This window comes from Rattus norvegicus, chromosome 5 (genome assembly GCF_021556685.1).
Source record: "Rattus norvegicus strain SHRSP/BbbUtx chromosome 5, alternate assembly SHRSP_T2T, whole genome shotgun sequence".
Taxonomy (NCBI): domain Eukaryota; kingdom Metazoa; phylum Chordata; class Mammalia; order Rodentia; family Muridae; genus Rattus; species Rattus norvegicus.
Genome location: NC_141538.1, coordinates 152,493,012 through 152,507,064, shown reverse-complemented (window position 1 = coordinate 152,507,064; position 14,053 = coordinate 152,493,012). Strand labels below are relative to the sequence as shown.

At 46.6% G+C, this 14,053-nt stretch overlaps 1 long non-coding RNA gene across 4 annotated transcripts; it reads left to right on the top strand.

Moving 5' to 3' along the window:
• The first annotated feature begins 83 nt into the window (after positions 1–83).
• On the top strand, positions 84–13,354 carry LOC148006096 (uncharacterized). 4 transcript variants are annotated; one of them, XR_015621210.1, is made up of 3 exons: positions 84–195; positions 10,072–10,257; positions 11,121–11,389. It is a non-coding gene; the product is annotated as an uncharacterized LOC148006096 (long non-coding RNA). The 4 variants fall into 4 exon arrangements; XR_015621207.1 differs by lacking the exons at positions 84–195; positions 11,121–11,389 and adding exons at positions 1,397–1,574; positions 12,518–13,354; XR_015621208.1 differs by lacking the exon at positions 84–195 and adding an exon at positions 1,397–1,574 and having other exon boundaries at positions 11,121–11,518.
• The last annotated feature ends 699 nt before the right edge of the window (positions 13,355–14,053 follow it).

The following is a 14,053-nucleotide window of genomic DNA, read 5'->3' as shown; positions in this document are numbered from 1 at the left end:
TACAGTTCTATAAGCCATGAGTGTGAAGTGACCTACATCCTGGAAAATTATTTAAGCTTATGGAGTAAATCATTCTCTCCTAGAAGCCATTGCCAAGGACAGTGATTGGATTACAAGACTAGCATTTCGAGTTATCTGAAACCGGCATGCTACCTGGCTATTTCTGATTTTACATGAGAAGATTCTTGTTTTAAGGTCGGTGTATGAATGTTTTCCGTGTATGAATGTTTTACCTACATATGTCTGTGCACTGTGTACATGCAGTGCCCAAGGAGGCCAGATAAGGGGTCAGATCCCCTGGAACTGGAGTTACTCATGAACCCCCATGTAGGTGCTGAAAATTGAACCCAAGTTCCTCCAAAGCTTTCCAGGATCTTAAACACTGAGCCATCTCTCTAACCCACGGGTCTTTTTCCCTCCCATTTATCCTATTTCTTTTTTTTTTTTTCTCTCTCTCTTTTTTCTTTTTTTCGGAGCTGGGGGCCGAACCCAGGGCCTTGCGCTTGCTAGGCAAGCGCTCTACCACTGAGCTAAATCCCCAACCCCCCATTTATCCTATTTCTGTTTAATGTACTAAGTGGATGTAACTCCAACTGATAACAGGAGGCAATGATTTCTAAAGACGTTGGGTTTAGCTGAGAGTGGTACCCCATGGTTATTAAAATTCCAGTACTTGGGGGACAGGCCAGGTAACTGACTGAGAAGTTTGAGACAACCAGGTCTACTACATACTGAGTTCTAGGCCAGGACTACACAATGAAAACCTCAGGGAAAGAAATTTTCATCGCCAGCCTATTTTCTTTCTTAAAATGTATGGTTGCCTCAGCATACACTTGCCCCATAACCAGTGGGACCACTGAGGGATAGGAAAAGTCCCTGGCCTGCCTCCTACTGCAGCTAGAAACTCTGAAAACAAACTTTGTGTCTGCTTAGAAATCATCTTTTTAAAATTCAATTTCAAGCCCGAGGGGAGGCAGGCAGATCTCTGAGGCAAGGCCAGCCTGGTCTACAGAGTGAGTTCCAGGACACCCAGAGCAACACAGAGACACCCTGTCTTAGGTTGGGAGGAAAATTAGAATTCAATTTCAAACTATAAATTTGCAGCCATCAACACTTTTGCAGTTTACAAAGCACCGCTATACGGTGTTCATTCTTTTCATATCTTTTACTTGAGGTAGGAGCTGATTCCTGGTGAAGAACTGAAGGTAGAAACAGCAGGTGATACAGCCTAATCTCTGCCTCCAGTTGGCGTTCCTCTCACACAAAGCTTTATCTCTTCAGCGGAAGGAACCCGCCTTGTCAGGCCTTCCTTTAAATTCAAATGTTGCTGTCTTGATCAGCCAATCAAAGACGTCCTCTAAAGTGACGGTTTGTGGGTAGAAAGTAAGTCCAACCTGAGAAAACCCACAGAGGCCACACCTCTAGGAGGCGAAACGCGTCTTTCAAAGGTGGTACCTCCACCTAGACAAAGAGTTTCCATTGGTTGGAGGTGAATTGCTTAAAAAAAGAGAGAGAGAGAAAGAAAGAGAAACAAAAGCCCCGAGCTTTGGAATTTCCTTCTCCTGTTCAACCTGGTAGGTATTTCAAGCTTATCCTGTTTTGAGCTGAAGTTAAGCAATTTGGTATTACCGAAGCTGTTGTGGTCTAGCAACCGGTACGGAAGACTAACTTTTGCAAATACCAACATAAGTAACGTGTGTCCTTGGGTAAGTGGCTTCGTTTTGAGTCTCAGTTTCCCCTATAGCTGCCAAATGAACACGATATTCAGGTCTCATTGCCTGTTGAGTTCATCGATGGTCTTTGCTCCTGTATTTTAAGTTTCTAGGAGAGCAGAGTTCTGGTCAGCCAGGGCTGCATAGCCTAATCCTTTCTCCCAACAACGTCAACAAAGCCCACCTCAGGGAATTTCCATGAGAGGAGGAAGGAAGGAGTCACGGAGCCGGTCTTCCAATATAGCTTTGATTGTCCTCCACCTTGGCAGAATCTGGTGAAGACACTGCCCCCTCGCCTCAGGAAAATGTTTGCCTATAATGTCAAGGGAGTGCAAATGTCAGGAGTCCGATGTCATAGACCCCTAAGTTGAGGGATCCTGTGTTGGGGTGCCCAGCGAGCCTCTGTGCTAGCCTTCGTAACTTAAAGAGGCCATGCACCCGGGGATTCTAGTGAACCCACATGATTTTGTTTCTTGCCTTAGGTGATGGCTACACAGGTGTCATTGTATGTAAACTCAGGAAGCCACACTTGACTTTGAGGTCTGGGGCATCACTCCCCGGTCCTCACAGGTGCAAGGCAAGTGCCCCTGATTCTAACACATACAATTTTTTTTTGGTCTACTGCCCCCGAAGGTCCAGAGCCCACACATACAATTTTTATACTTCAGATATATCATTATACTTCAATTAAAATTTTTTTTTTGAGAGAGGGTTTTCTTTGCCCTAGATTGGCCTCAAACTATGTATCTGAAAATAACCTTGAACCCCTAATCTTCCTGCCTCTACCATCCGAGGACATGGGTTATAGGTGTGTACCACCACATCTAATTTATGCACTACTGAAGACTGGACCCAAGGCCTACCAACTTAGCCATAAACCTAAAATAATAAATGTGAGACTGGGAGTATGGCTTAGTGGTTAGCATGCCTAAGCCATGGCTTCCTTCTCCCAAATCTCTCTCTCTCTCTCTCTCTCTCTCTCTCTCTCTCTCTCTCTCTCTCTCACACACACACACACACACACACACACACACACACACACACACACAAAGCAGGTGTGGTGGAATATGCCTTTAACACATCAATACTTAGAAGAGGGAAGTGGAGTTGTATGTGACTTTGAGGCTAGCCTGGTCTATATAGTGAGACCCTGTCTCAAAATCAAAAGCAAAGGTAGGTGGTGGTGGCACACCTTTAGTCCCATTCTAGAGAGACAGGCAGGCAGGATCTGGGCATCTGAGACCAGCTTGGTCTATAGAGGAAGTTCCAGGGCAGCCAGGGCTACACAGAGAAACCCTGTTTTGAAAAAGCAAAACCAAACCAAAAGCAAAATTAAAAAAAAAAAAAAAAAAAGTGTACGGGACTGGAGACTATCCACTGTGATCGACAGGAAAAACAGCCACCTTTTCATCTTTCTGGTCCTGTGTAACATCATGAGTATCCTAACCTCTTCAATTCTGTTTCCTGTTGAGTATTTATTTATTATTAACGAGGCAGAGTCACTCTGTGGATTAGCCTGGCTCCAGCCTCTTGGGTGCTGAGATTCCACACAGACACCACCTTGCTTAATCTCCTGAATTTACATAGAACCCTTAACTCCTGCTGTGCAGAGGTTCTCTACAGGGAGCTCGCTGCAGAACTGTGCTGAGAGTCACCGTGCCAGGTCACTAAGTAGCTCAAAACTGCCCTAACTACTAATGTGCACTGCTGAGAGACATTGGCTCGTTTGTTTGTTTGTTCTTTAATTAAAGTTAGCTTCCATTTTTACCTCACTGAGGAGGTTAGCATCTTCTGTGTCAAGGCTGCAGCGTCTAGCCAGTTTTTGTGCTGTACAGCCCTCTGCGGATGTACGCCTCAGGTCTCCTCGGCCCCACCTTCATTCCTCTGAGATATTATAATTCAAGATGTCTGCTGTCTCTCAGACTAGGTGCTGGGGATATTAAGAGATACTAAGGGGATTTTAAAGAGGCGGACAGCTGTGGTCCAGCCAGTCCAGCAATGGCCGTCTCCTGACGGAAAAGGCAGGAATCCAGTAGTTGTTCAGCTCAGGCTGGATGTCTGAGCTGGTCTTCGGTGGAAGTCAGATGACCAGTGACTTCCAGTGAGAGACAGTCACTAGAGTCACACATGAACTCACCAGGGAGCGTGAAGGCAAGCAGCCCACAGCTAAAGCTTCCTTCTTTCCTGTCCTTTATATAGACCGCCATGAGAAGGTGTGACACGTTCTGGTCACAGTCACACCACTGACCCCTTCTTCAACAGACTTTCTTTTTACATTTAAAAGTAATCTGTTTGTTTGTTTGCTTGCTTGCTTGTTTTTTGAGACAGGGCTTCTCTGTGACCTGGTACTTGCTCTGTAAACTAGGCTGGCCTCAAACTCAGAGATCCTGTGTGCTGGGATTAAAGAAGTGAGCCACCATCATCGCCCTAACTTTTATGTTTTTGAAAACTGGAAAACTTTTGAAATAATTAGATGATTTTGAACTTTGACTCAGTGCTTAGATTTTTTTTTTTTAATTACTTTTAAGGTAGGTGGGGGTGGTGGTGCACATCCTTAATCTCAACACTTGACAGGCAGAGGCAGGCAGATCTCCGAGTTCAAGACCAGTGTAGTCTACAGAGCCAGGGCTCTGTAGTCCAGTGTAGTCCAGGACAGCCAGGGCCACACAAAGAAACCCTGTCTCAAAAAAAAAAAATAATAATACTGTGTGTGTTGGTAGGGCCGGGGGTGGTGGTGCCTGGAGAGATAACTCAGAAGTTGAAACCACTGACTGCTCTTCCAGAGGTCCTGAGTTCAAGTCCCAGCAACCGCATGGTGACTGACAATCATCTATGATGATATCTGGCGCCCCCTTCTGGTGTGCAGGCACATATGCAGACAGAACACTGTGTACCTAATTATTTTTTTTAAAAAAAGACCAAAAAAAAAAAAAATGTAAAAGTCGTAATAATGACATGTAGCAGGGAGGCACTGAAGGTCGCCCTCCAGAGGGGCGTTCCTACTTGGCACCGCTGGCGTGCTGATCGCTGCAAGATGTACGCACTCTGGAAGCTCAACTTCATAATCTGTGGTAGTGGAGATCCCGTTTCCTACTAGGAAGAAATTGAAAGAAATTGCAGTGTCTGCTGTTCATTCGACTGGAAAGGATTAGGGCTAGCCATGCTGGCCCACGCCCTTAATTCTAGTACAGGGGCAGAGGCAGGCGCATGTCTGAATCTGATGCCAGCCTGGTCAGTTCTAGGTCAGCCTGGGCTGCTAGTCAGACCCTTTCTCAAAAACACCACACGGCTGAGGGTTTGCCCTCGGCAAAAGAAAGTCACCATCCACCACCCAGGAGGAATCGAGTAATCAACTTGTCATAGAAAGGCAAAGTCACCCTAGGTGTGGTAGTTTTCATTTGTCAATCCCAGAACTGGGGAAACTGAGGCAGGAGGATCACTGTGAGTTGGAAGGCAGTCTGGGCTACAGTAGAAGACCATACAGGAGGCAGGGGAGAGGGAGAGAGGAAAGAAAGTTAGGTTCCAGGGCAAATGCTGTCCCCGAGTTGAAGAAAGAAACAGGCAGATGCAGAGAAGCTTCCCAAATGCAAACACTTGGGGGACATAAGTGTGGGAGCCAGAGGTTGGTTGTTGAGTGTGTTTCTCGATCACTAATTTATCTTTTTAAAATGCATCTGTTTATTTCTGTGTGTGCGTGTGCAAGACATTTTCTCAGTTAAGACGCCCTCTTCCCAGGTGTACCTGAGTTTTTGACAAAAAAAAACCCAAAAAAACAAAAAAAACAAAAAAACAACCTGCACAATATTATAAACTGTGATCCTCAGCCCCCAAATCACATTTTATATGCTTGCAAGTCTTAGCGTATTCTAGAACTAAGTGACAGACACGATGTCAGTGGTTACCTGGGCGTGCAGTGGCATAGCATGGACTCCAATCCACAGGAAGAACTCGTGAGGAGCTGCAGCTGTTCTAAACGGTTTATACCCTTTTGTTTTGATTACTTATTTAAACTAAAATCAAGCAAAGAAATCCTAGTGCCCGGGTTCTAGCCAACAGAATTTCAGTAGGCAGAGCCCTTCCACTAATATTACAGGATAGGGGCTCTAATGTGAACTGAGGGTAAAATGGTTGTACACACCTGTCTTGCTCCCACTCCTGGGCAGGAAAATCATGATGAGTTCAAGGACCAGATCGAGAAACACTGCTCCAGAAACAAAACGAGACACCAACCAGAAGAGAGGGCTCCTGATGAGCTGGAGAGGTGCTCCGAGGTTCAAAGGACTGGCTGCTCTTCTAGAGGACCCAGGCTTGATTCCCACCCCACCCCCACCCCCATGTAGCAGCTCACAACTATCTCTCTGGTCCCAGGGCATCCATGCTCCTGTGATCTCTGCAAGCACCAGGCACTCAAAACAGTACAGACGGAGAAGCAGGCAGAAGACCCACACACAGAAAATAAGTAAATTTTTTTTTAAAGATTTATTTATTATATATAAGTACACTGTAGCTGTTTTCAGATACACCAGAAGAGGGCATCAGATCTCTTTACAGATGGTTGTGAGCCACCATGTGGTTGCTGGGAATTGAACTCATGACCTCTGGAAGAGCAGTCGGGTGCTCTTAACCGCTGAGCCATCTCTCCAGCCCCGTAAACCTTTTTAAGAGCAGCAGAAGAAGCCGAGTTAATTAGTCCGAGGGACAGGTAGAAAAGATCAGTATAGCATCTTGAAAATTCACTTACCTCTAACAAGCGTCTGCAAAGACCCCACTGCAGTGCCCCCATTGGGAGCCCCATCTCCACTTTGGAAGTCTCTTTATGTCATGCACAGCTCCCTGTGCTTCTGAGAGGCAGTAAGAAGGTTGAAACCTGTCCTTCAGGGGTCTTTGACTCTAGAGCAGGACTTTCTTTCAAAGCATTGAAAAAAATGCATTTTTAAAAATCTATTTTACATGAATACATATGGGTGTGGACATGCCAGGACACACGTGTGGAGGTCTGAAAGCAACATGCAGGGATCGGTTCTCTCTTTTCACAGCGTGGGTCCGGGGATCAAGCTCAGGTGGTCAGCTTAGTGGCCAGTGCCTTTATCTGGTGAGCCATCAGGTCTGTCCAGTATTTTCTGGCTTTATTGTTCCTTTTAAGAATTATTTATTTATTTTATGTATGTGAGTACACTGTAGCTGTCTTCAGACACACCAGAAGAGGCCATCGGATCTCATTACAGATGGTTGTGAGCCACCATGTGGTTGCTGGGAATTGAACTCAGGACCTCTGGAACAGCAGTCAGTGCTCTTAACCACTGAGCTATGCCCTCAGCCCTTCTGGTTTTATTTTTAATGTACCAAATAACGGATTTCGCCATGGCATATTCTTTTTATACTGTACATAGTGCAAATCAGTTATATTTGCCTCCCCTTACCCACCACCTCCTCCTTGCTTCCTACTTTAGAACTTCTCAAGTTGGCTTCCAAGGAGAGACTCTAGGGTGCGCAGCAGATTTCCTAGAATTACTAGCAAAAGCTTAAGAGTGTATGTTTGGGGTTGGGGATTTAGCTCAGTGGTAGAGCGCTTGCCTAGGAAGCGCAAGGCCCTGGGTTCGGTCCCCAGCTCCGAAAAAAAGAACCAAAAAAAAAAAAAAAAAAATTTGGGCTGGAGAGATGGCTCAGCGGTTAAGAGCACCCGACTGCTCTTCCAGAGGTCATGAGTTCAATTCCCAGCAACCACATGGTGGCTCACAACCATCTGTAAAGAGATCCGATACCCTCTTCTGGTGTATCTGAAGACAGCTACAGTGTACTTATATATAATAAATGAATAAATCTTAAAAAAAAAAAAAAGAAATACAGTAAGACACTGTTTCCAAAAACAAAAAAAAGTTAAAAAAAAATTTAAAAAAAAAAAAAAAAAAGAGTGTATGTTTATAGGGCCTGCTGGCCTCGAACTCTTGATCCTCTTGCTTCAGCCTCCTGAATGCTGGGATTATAAGCGTGCGTCGCCACACTCAACCAGCAGATCCAAACAGCCATGACCCACCCTTGAAAGACTGAACACATCCATCACAAGCGCTCTAGGGCAAGGCCCGGGACACTTGAAAGGAGGAGTTGGCAGGCTCCCCCAGGGATTAGTTCCCCTCCTCGCCAGCCTGGCATGGATAGGCTGTCTCCTAGGTGACCCTTCTCCTCAGGGTCCACCTATCAGAATACACAGAATACAACTACTGGAGTTAACCAAGGAGCTGGGCCTTCTCCAGCTGACTCAGGGACTAACCCTCCTGGCCCTGCCTTTCTCAGTTCAGAGAGTAAGATTTCCCAAAGCTGAGAAACCTGTGAGGCCTCCGCCTGCGGCTCTCTTCTCATCAATGGTGTTGATGAGCCTACGCTTGCCTACTCTTCCTTCTCCTGGTCAGTGAGTTGCGTGTGTGATCTTTGGAGCTAAGTCACATGTTTATCTAGGCCTTCATCTCAGCCTAGGCCCAGGCCTTAGAGGAGAAACTTCCTGGCTTCAGGATTTCCTTTAAGTACACGGGCTTCAAAGAGTTCAAAGGGTATTTGTAATAATTAATCATCGTCAGTGATCTGTGTATAACTCCTGCTGTGAAATTCAGGGGTTCTGCCCATTCCTGGAAAACTACTGCTGATAGTCACAAAGGAAGGCCACGTAGATCCTGCCCTCAGCTGAGGAAGACACACAATTCACAATTGGAAATTAAAAAGTCCGAGTCCGGACCCGTGGCTCCATGGCTAGCCTGGTCCAAGACCTGGGTTTGATCCCCAGCTCTGAGTAAAACCCGGAGCAGTGGTGCATGCGTAGGAGGGTCATGAGTCAGAGGTCAGCCTGGGCCGCATGCCAAGCAAGACCCTATCTCAAGAGAAAGAAAGAGGGCTGGGAATCTAGCTCACATGTTAGAATGCTTAGCTAGCATTCATGAGGCATGAGAGAGAGAGAGAGAGAGAGAGAGAGAGAGAGAGACAGAGACAGAGAGAGAGAGACAGAGAGAAAGAGAGAGAGACAGAGAGAGAGACAGAGAGAGAGAGACAGAGAGAGAGACAGAGACAGAGAGAGACAGAGACAGAGAGACAGAGAGAGACAGAGAGAGAGACAGAGAGAGACAGAGACAGAGAGACAGAGACAGAGAGAGAGACAGACAGAGAGAGACAGAGAGAGAGAGAGCACTTACTGTCATGTTCAAGGGCCTGGTGGGATTCGATCCTCAGCAGAGAAAGCAAACTGAGTGTGTTGTGCCCACCTGTAATCTCAACACCGAGAGGCAGGAGTTCAAGGTTAGCCAGCCTGGTCTATAAGAGACTCTGTCTCAGGAAAAGAAGAACCAATCAAAACAAAAAGCGGAAGGCGGGGTAGAGAAAATAGGAGTTGAGGAGTAGGAGGGGCACGGCTTGCTGTAAGAGCCAGCCTAGGCCTTGGGTTCAAGCCACAGATTGGGAAAAGAAAGCAAAATGCGAGAGCCTTATGTGGGTATGGCTGTAAGTTGGTTTGTTTGTTTGTTTGTTTGTTTGGTGGGTTTGAGACAGGGTTTCTCTGTGCAGCCCTGGCTGTCCTGAAACTCACCCTGTAGACCAGACTGGCCTTGAACTTAAGAGATCCACTGCCTCTGCCTCCTCAGTGCTGGGACTAAGTGTGGGTACCACCACCTCCTGGCGTATAAATTTGCTCCAGGACAGTGAGGTTTAGTAAATCTCACCTGAGCATAGTGGTACACCTGCCTAGTAAGACTGTGTAGAAGGAGGAGAAAAAGGAAGAAGAGGAGGAGGAGGAGGAGGAAGGGGAAGGGGAAGGAGAAGAGGAAGGGGAAGAGGAAGAGGAAGAAGAAGAAGAAACAAGGAAGAAGGGGAGGAAGGGAGGAAGGAAGGAAGGAAGGAAGGAAGGAAGGAAGGAAGGAAGGAAGGAAGGAAGGATAAGCCTTCTCAAACAGCAAGGATTAGAGACAGCGTAAGTCTCATTTTAGTATGTTGATGTCTTTTTTCTTCTCCACACCCCCATGACACTTAGAGAATGCTCTCTGGTCTCCTGGGTTGAGGCTGGGTACAGAAAGCATCTCCCATGGAGATGACCACTGACCAGGTCCACAGGGCTCAGTATCTGGCCCCTGGGAGCGGTCGGTTTCCATGCCCTATGCAAGCACATCTGGTCCTCTGAGAAGCCCTGCCTGCTGTCAGGACTCACCGATCTCACTTCTCATGCTTTCAACTACCTGTCCTTGACCCCCGGCTCAAGCAAAGCCTTTGTTTCCTCCCTGGGATAGATAAAGCCTACTGTGTGGAAATGGCAAAGGGAAACAACAAGCCCTACTGTGTGCAAGGCACTTTCTAACACGGTTTTAAAAAATTGTTTTACTTAAAGAAACACTCTTGAAGCTGGAATGATGGCTCAGCAGTTAAGAGCACGGACTGCTGGTCCAGAAGACCTGGGTTCAATTCCCAACACCTACATGGTGGTCCAAAACCATTCATAACTCCAGTTCCAGGGAACGCTTCTTCTGGCTTCAGTGGGCATCGGTCATTTCCATGGTTCAGTGCATACACGCAGGTAAATACATTCACACAAAATAAATATAAGGATAGGGCTGGAGAGATGGCTCATGGGTTAAGAGCACTGACTGCTCTTCCAGAGGTCCTGAGTTCAAATCCCAGCAACCACATGGTGGCTCACAACCATCTGATACCCTCTTCTGGTGTGTCCGAAGACAGCTACAGTGTACTTATATATAATAAATAAATCTTTAAAAAATATATAAAGATAAGAAATTAATTGCAATTCACCAGAAAGATTTAGCATTTCCGAAATGTCATATATTTGTTTGCGTGGGAAACTGACAGTCCACTGTAGCAAAAACATTTTAACATCTCTCTTACTAATTGGTAAAATAAGCAAAGTAAAAAAAAAATTGAAAAAATATAAATGTTTTAGGGGTTGGGGATTTAGCTCAGTGGTAGAGCACTTGCTTAGCAAGCGCAAGGCCCTGGGTTCGGTCCTCAGCTCCGAAAAAAAGAAAAAAGAAAAAAAAAAAGAAAAAAAATATAAATGTTTTGAACTAAGCAGTAATGAGCTCTGTTTCAGTATTCTGTTTACCCCAAGTCAATCCAGTAACTCACTGTCCCAATTACTGTAGAATTAAATAAGTCTTCCTGCCATCCCAGTGTCTTGCTATAGAATCCACGTTGACCTCATACTCATGATCCTTCTGCCTCAGACTCTCACGTACTGGAATTAAAGGTGTGTGCCATCTTGCTTACCTGATGATGGTCCCCCAATATCAATCTTGGCACATACTTGGTAGCAGTTCCCGCCAAGACGGCCATTACATCCTACAGAGATGCTCCTTAAACAACTCAAAATAGCTCCAGGAAGTTCTGAAACTGACCAGAGTCACTGTGTCTCTTCTTCCCCAGAGCAGACAAGTCAAGTGGCAGAGGGTCACGCCCAGACTAGCCACACTGCAGAGGCTCTGAGACCAGGCCAGCTGTTTGAAAGAAGCAGAAACCAGCTGAGCTGCCTGCCAACTGGGTAGTGTGCTCCAGGTTCCAAGCCTTGTGAGCTGCCAGCCAATTGGGGTGGGCCTTGGTGATGGGGCTGTCTTTGAGTCACTTCTGCTACTGGAAGTGACCTTCACCCATATCCACGGAAGGACCTCAATAAAACCCACTGGTTCCCCAGGTTGGACTTTGGTGGTATCTGTACTTTGAGCCCCAGTGGGCTCGTTATTTGGAAGGCGTAGACTTGTGTTTTGCATGTTCCCCGGGGAAAGTCTTGTCACATCAGGAACTTAATAAATGTCAGGGATTAACTGATCAGAGCAGCAGAAGTGCCTTTGCTGTGTGACTTCGATCTAGCCACTTAACTTCTGTGAGCTTCACATCCTCTGAGGAGTGGCTGGAATAATAATAAATAATAATAAATGATAAATAAATATAAATAATAATAATAATTTACAATAATAATAAATAAAAATAAAAAAATAATAAAAATAATAAATTATTTTTCCAACTTGTTTGCTAACCAGATTACAATAACATACGAAGTAAAGCCATTTCCTAATCTCCAGGAGGGTCACTAACGGAGGAGTGGCTGCTGTTGGCCGTTAACTACCTTTACAGACCCCCCCCCCCCCGTGTCAGCATAAAGAGCAGTCTGAACCCTTGCAGGTGGCTTAGGGCTTAGGGTGGCAGGAACATCTGTTCAGGCAGCCTTGTGGGCAGACCCCGAGGTTCTGGAAAGAGACAGGGAAGTTGAGGGATCAGGAAGGCGTCCTGCCTGGTGCAGCCTGCCCCCTGGTGGACAAGCCTGGATAATCCGACACTTTTGGGGTGTCTAGGCCCAAACCGCTCCCCAAAGAGTTTCTGCACTGCCCCAGTTGCATGAATTTGCCTGTGGATTTTGTAAGGTCTGGGGGAATAACTTTGGAAGCTATATTACCATCAAAGCAATTTTTTTAAATATTTATTTTATATCTATGAGTACACTGTAGCTGTCTTCAGACACACCAGAAGAGGGCACCGGATCTCATTACAGATGGTTGTGAGCCACCATGTGGTTGCTGGGATTTGAACTCAGGACCTCTGGAAGAGCAGTCAGTGCTCTTAACCACTGAGCCATCTCTCCAGCCCCCATCAAAGCAATTTATGATGTGCGGTCAACCAAGACTTGGGCAATGCTATCTTCTGATGGTCAATAGAGTTGGCAGGGGCAGGCTCTCTGGCTGTCTTTAACCTCCAAAGGGACCGGCATGATGTGCATCTAGTTCATTGACCCCACAAAGCCTCATCCCAGCTCCTTTCTGTTTGTTTAGACGGTGGAGACTGAACCCAGCGCCTCACCCATGCTAGTAAGTGCTTTACCGGTGAGCTGCAGCCCCAGTTCGTTTGAAGGCAAGACGGGACATCAAGTGGCTTGACTTTTGTACCCCACTTTCTTTGGCCATCAAATACAGGCTGTTCTGAGCAGCGAGTGACCTTGGCAGCAGCCTCAGTGCACTTAGTAAACGTGACATTGCTAAGAGCCCTGACCATGTGTGGGTGGCAAGTCCTCCCGTAAAAACTGACTGATGATCATGCCACCATCTGCACTGAGAGAGAAGCTCCTTGGGGTCCTGCCGGATCTTCCTGAGGGAAAGAAAGGATTGTGGGAGGGCCCAGCCACAGCCCACAATAAGCAGCCTCAGCAGCAGCCTGTCCTCTCCCTCCTCTCATTTCCCCTCTCACCACTTCTTCATGACTCCCAGGGTGGCCCAGTGCAGACCCTCATGCTGTCAGACTGCCTCAGCACCTGCCTCCCATTCCCTTCATGACATGACTATTTACAATCACCAACTATCAACACAGGGACTCCAAAGGCACCCAAGTCCCGCCCCCCACATTGCTCCTCCTCCCTGGTGTGTCTCAGAGGCTGTATCCCCACTTAGAACCAGAGCCAAAGATGCCTGGTAAGATGGGGTGTCAAGGGCTGGAGAGATGGCTCAGTGGTTAAGAGCACTGACTGCTCTTCCAGAGGTCCTGAGTTCAAATCCCAGCAACCACATGGTGGCTCACAACCATCTGTAAAGAGATCTGGTGCCCTCTTCTGGTGTGTCTGAAGACAGCTACAGTGTACTTATCTATAATAAATGAATAAATCTTTAAAAAAAAAAGATGGGGTGTCAAGACTCCTTTCTTCACTCTTTGGACACAAGAGGCAGCCATAGCTTTGTAGTTCAATGCTACTTCTATGGACAAGTATGGAGTCCCGGACTAAAGATGGCAGCTAGGAGCACATGCTGCTCTGGCGGAGGACCAGAGTTCCATTCCCAGCACCTACATCAGGACACTCACAACCATCAGTACCTCCAGCTCCAGGGAGTCCAATGCCCTCTTCTGGCCTCTGAGGTCACCTAACTGCTGTGAGCATTGTCACACACACACAGGAACACATGCCTGCAATAAAAAAGAAAAGTGTGAGGAGGAGCCTTAAGAGGACCAGAAGCGGGGTTGGGGATTTAGCTCAGCGGTAGAGCGCTTGCCTAGCAACCGCAAGGCCCTGGGTTCGGTCCCCAGCTCCGGAAAAAAAAAAATTCAATGCTGCAGAACCCAAAGATGATTCCCCAGGTCCTTGGAGTCCTGGTAAGTGAACTGTTCTTTCCCTGACTCTTGCTTCCTTTGGTCCTGTATTCTTCAAAGACAGAGCTGGACATGGTACTGATTGCCTTTGATCCCAGCACTCAGGAGGCAGAGGCAGGCAAATCTCTTGAGTTTGAGGCCAGCCTGGTCTATAGAGAAAGTTCCAGGACAGCCAGGGCTACACAGAGAAACCCTATCTGGAAAATTCAAATCTACATACATACATACATACA